This window comes from Colobus angolensis, unplaced genomic scaffold (assembly GCF_000951035.1).
Source record: "Colobus angolensis palliatus isolate OR3802 unplaced genomic scaffold, Cang.pa_1.0 Scaffold215, whole genome shotgun sequence".
Lineage (NCBI taxonomy): Eukaryota > Metazoa > Chordata > Mammalia > Primates > Cercopithecidae > Colobus > Colobus angolensis.
Genome location: NW_012115322.1, coordinates 1,871,822 through 1,876,859, shown reverse-complemented (window position 1 = coordinate 1,876,859; position 5,038 = coordinate 1,871,822).

The following is a 5,038-nucleotide window of genomic DNA, read 5'->3' as shown; positions in this document are numbered from 1 at the left end:
AAAAAAAAAAAAAAATTAGCCGGGCTTTATGGAGGGCGCCTGTAGTCCCAGCTACTCAGGAGGCTGAGACAGGAGAATGGTGTGAACCCAGGGGGCAGAGCTTGCAGTGAGCTGAGATCGCGCCACTGCACTCCAGCCTGGGCGACAGAGCAAGACTCCATCTCAAAAAAAAAACAAAAAAATACACTGTCCTAATGACAGTGGAGAATACATTTTATTGACATTTCTCCAAACCCATAGAAGGTACACCACCAAGCGTGAGCCCTAATGTAACTGGGGACTCTGGGTGATAATGACGCATCAATGCAGGCTCATCAGTTGTGACAAAGGTACCGCTTCAGTGGCCAGGGATGATGATGGAGAAGGCTACACATGTTGTGGGGGCAGGGGATATGTAGAATATCTCTGTTCCTTCTGCTCAATTTTGCTGTGAACCTAAAACTGCACTAAAAAATTAAGTCTATTTTAAAAAATACTCTGTTCTTTAAAAACGTCTTCTTCAAACAGATATTAATATTTATGTAGCCATAGCAGCATAAAAGCCTAACGCTGCTCTCAGAGAAGACTAGGGGTGGAGGATTCATTTTAAATGTCTTTAACTGGTGTAATAATCATCAAGAGGATGAAAGGAGAAAAGTGCAACAATGTATTTATCAGAAAAACTGAAAATTCAGAGTCTCAGAATAAACTCTGACATCTACCTCTGTTTACCTGAGCCTTTAGATGGCTCGCCCAGTTTGTAATCCTTCAGAAACAAAAGAGCAAACAGTGAGAAATCATTCACGCCCTCTGCACAACTGCCAGCCCATTTCTAAAGTACCTCACTACAAGGAGCTAAGAATGTGGACAAAGAGAAATCAAATGAGGTTTTTTAAATGCTTTCTTTAAAAAACTGAACGTGCTTTTCCATTTTGTGCTATTTTTCTTCTCTATATGCTCTACTTCTCCTGGATGAAGCTGTTATGTAACTGCTCTCACGGAGAGGAGATCATTTCCTGGCCCCAAAGGAGTTCTCGGAATACTGAGAGAACATGTTACGAGATGGACCCCAAAAGAAGAGCATCTGGTTGCCCTAAGTATAATGCTCGCAGCAGAGAAATCACCATAAATAGCTTTAACAGAGACCAAATGTGTCCGTTTCAATCCAGTGTTTTATCACCCACCAAGGGAATTTATCTGGGTGAAGGGAGAGACGGGGAGTGAAGTCATTTAGCAGGGCATGGTTCATAACTCTTTTATTGGGACCAACAGGTCAAGGTCTTTAATAGCTGTAAGATGGAAAGTTAAAGTCATTGTTATCCAACCACATTTAAAGAATGAAAACATAATTGAGAGAGAAGAAAACTAGTTCCTGCAAAGGTTAGGGAAAAGAGAGGGGACTGTATTTAAAAGGTGATTTGGAGAATTAGAGAGGGAGATTGTACGTGCTTTTTTGCTTAATCAGAATATACTTGTAAAAAATCGTAAGTAAAATTTCCTGAGTGGTACTATCTTCCGATCCTGATACATTTGGGATTTTATTACTGTCTTCAAGGAAATGAGTTGAGGATGCTAGTCTTAGGAAAATTAGCATGTACCAAAAGTGAACTAACAGGCTTCTGTCGTAGGAGAAATATAACCATGAAACACATTGATTTGCTGCGAACTAACAAAAACCGCAACAAACAGTTGGTAATACAAGCACATGTCTATGCAAAGAATACATGCATATTTAAGAATTATTTATTTTATTTAAATAGGAAGAAGCAGTCATATGGCATGGAACGGATAAGATATTTTAGTGCACTGTAAAAGGTGCATCTCACTCTATGAGGAGCTTAGGAGGAACTCCACAAATAAAACTTAATGGATTGAATTCTGGTGAGACACGATGACTCTCTCAAATGGAAATTCAGGCATTCCATGGACAGCCTATAGGATTAACTAAATTGCTGGCATTTTTCCTTGTCAGGATGGCAGAAAACACCAATGGACCACCACTGCTGGAGGCTTTGCCGTATGTCCTGGCATCACCAAAATCCTCTTGCTTTGGAAAATTAATCTGAACTGTGAAATTTGACCACAGTATCCACTGGAGGAATCTATTTTAACTATCCTGAATCCACTCTCCAGAGAAGTCCTTACTTGTTAGATGTCTTACGGACCAAGTTGCAAGTATTTCAATTTAGATAATGTGGCATAAATGGAATAATTAAAAAATAAATAGAGCCTGGCACATGGGCAAAACTGAGACTTTTTTCTTATTTGTCTTCCAAACTATTCTTTTCAGATTGGATCATGTGTAGACAATTTAAATCAGAAATAGCTTGAGTGTTTCCCCTGCTGCAGTCCTACCATTCTTATAATGAAAGAGCTAACTGCCATCTTCACCAGCACATTACAGCATGCAAACAATCCAAGCCTTACTACTACAGATGATTGATTGAGCCACTAAAGGCATCAAAATCCTCTAATTGAGCTGTCTGAACAATATCAAACGCCCACAGAGATGTGGTGGGAAAAGAATTCAGGCCTATCTCATCAAAAATAAACCCTTTTTAATTGAAATCAGCAGCTTCCTTGCCTTTGTTTCATCCTATCATCCACTACATCCACCACCATGAAGTCATATGTCTGCCTTGCCCAGGCAGAATTGTTTGATTTATTGACGGCTCAATACCTTGCCCAGTATTAGGTATATCCGTATACTTATTACTGAGCACATACCTCTAACACCATTTTACTCTCTGGCAGCTACCTTTGATCTCTGCTCCAAACCTGCATTTGTTGAATAACCAGGCTCTCTGACCTCTACCACATCTGACATTTTCCCCTCCAGGTCATCTTGCTGTCCTTCATTGCAGATGTCGACTATAATTTATCCCTTTTGCTAACACCACAGGAAACCAAGTCCCTCTGAGGCCAATACCAGCATCCTGAGCTGATTGTGGTTATAATAAACCGCTGCCCACCATCCATCCACCCACCTCCGCTGTCTCTTCCCCTCCTCCTCTTTGAGCTGCCAGTCATTGCAGGAGCGCATTGACTGCCTGTGTGTGTCTACTTATAATAAAGTCATTACAGTGAGTGTTGCTTTTGTTAAAGGAAAACCACACTGTTACAACTGGGTTTAAGGGATATGTTTTCTCCTAAGAATGACAGTCTCTGATGGGCGTTCTTCCTTGTCACTTTGAGAGTGGCATGAGGAACTGTTGGAGGGGATGGAAATGTCCTATATCTTGCTTAAAGTGGTGGTTACCTAAATATATACAAAACTCGATGAACTCTATACTTTAAAAGATACCTATTATTGCATAAAAAATACACTTCAAAAAGGTGATTGGAAAAAACAATAGACAGATTGATAGACAAAACAAAGCATCAGCTAACTGCAAAACCAAATTCATCCAAATAACGAACCATCTCCAATTTTCTAACTTTACACTTAGGATCCAATTCCCTAAACTGAATATAATTTAGAGTTTTTATTTCATTCAGAGATTATTAATGCAAAATTCGAAATGGTTGACATGTCACCTAAGCCCTGCCCAGTGTTTGATGAAACAGCGTAAGCTATCACTTTGACACAACTTTAGGGAAAACAGGCAGCCTAATTTCCCCTATATACATATGGCTGGAGGCAAGAAATCTGATTTCAATGGAGAATTTCAAATAATCAGCATCCTCCACAACCCATATAAAGTGAGGCTAGGTTTGGAGGGATTTCAAAGCCAGGGGTAGCAAGAAGCCTTAGGCCAAACAGATGATTTAAAAGACATGTGAAGAAAAATTTCAAATATAATGTTTATAGAGCAAAATAACATTTGTTTTTTTCATTGTGCAAGGATATCTTGAAGGTGAGAGCCAAGCTCAGCTGCTGCTTGTAAATCAAAATAACCCTTTCATTTTTACCTAACAAAGATGAGAAAGGGGAGAGAACAAGGTTACAAGGTGATATTCTTACCTAGTGGGAATACTAAAGGGAATGCCATTGTTGTCAAAATGTGTAAGGTCTATAAATCACGTGGGTTAGAGTAACAGGACACACAATTAAGTATAATATTGGGAAAGCATGATTTTTCCTTGACAAGGATGAATTGTTCAATATAAACCCTGGGAAGAACTAATATGAACAAAGAAAAAAATAAAGAGAATCCAGAATAAGGTAGTTTCTGAATATCAGATGATACAGAGCAAAGGAAAAAATATCATAAAATATTTCGTGCATAAAACCTTGATTATTCAAATTTTTGGTACACGAGAATTGCACATATATTGCAGAATAGAAGGTGATTAAGAAACAAGTTATTTAATTTTAGAGGGTAGTCACACATATGGACCCTACACACACATACACACACACACTTTTACACTCCCTGGTCTTAACACTCTTCACACTCCAGCTTATTGTTCACAGTGTAGATCCCAGCTGAAGGCTGGTGTGGAAGAAGCCAGGCAACAAAAGATGTGCATATGTGTTTAAAAATTTTCACTGTATTTTTAGGATGGATGTTGACAAACGACTTTAAAGTAGCTCAAAGAGAGGGGCATCATTTCTTGAAAAATGATGCTCCCTGGTTCATATAAGCTGACATATCATAACATTTATTTTGGTTTAACAAGCTGACAGCCTTCCAGCTGTAAATTAAGAGGCATTTCTAAATCAGCTGCACTGAGGCTTTATCAAGGCAGTTCTTGACCATTCAAGAGATTGCTGCCTAACCAGTCAAGTCAAGAGACTGGATCTAATCAAGTACATCATATCCTTTCAAATGTTTCAATAAAAAACACTTCCATGTGTTAGCATTTAAATACTGAAACACTGAAACATTTAGAAATATACAACTCTCTAGTATACTGCATGAGGTAGGTGTTATTATATCATCATATAACAGACAGAAGAGCTGTGGTTTAGAGAGGGTAAGTAATGGGTATAAAGTCACATGCAATAAACAGAGGCGCCAGATAGGTCTGACACCTAAGGTCATGCAGCTGCAGAAGGCAAAATTGAATTTTGGTCACTGGTAGGGCACCTATGTAATTAAGACATTAAAAACAC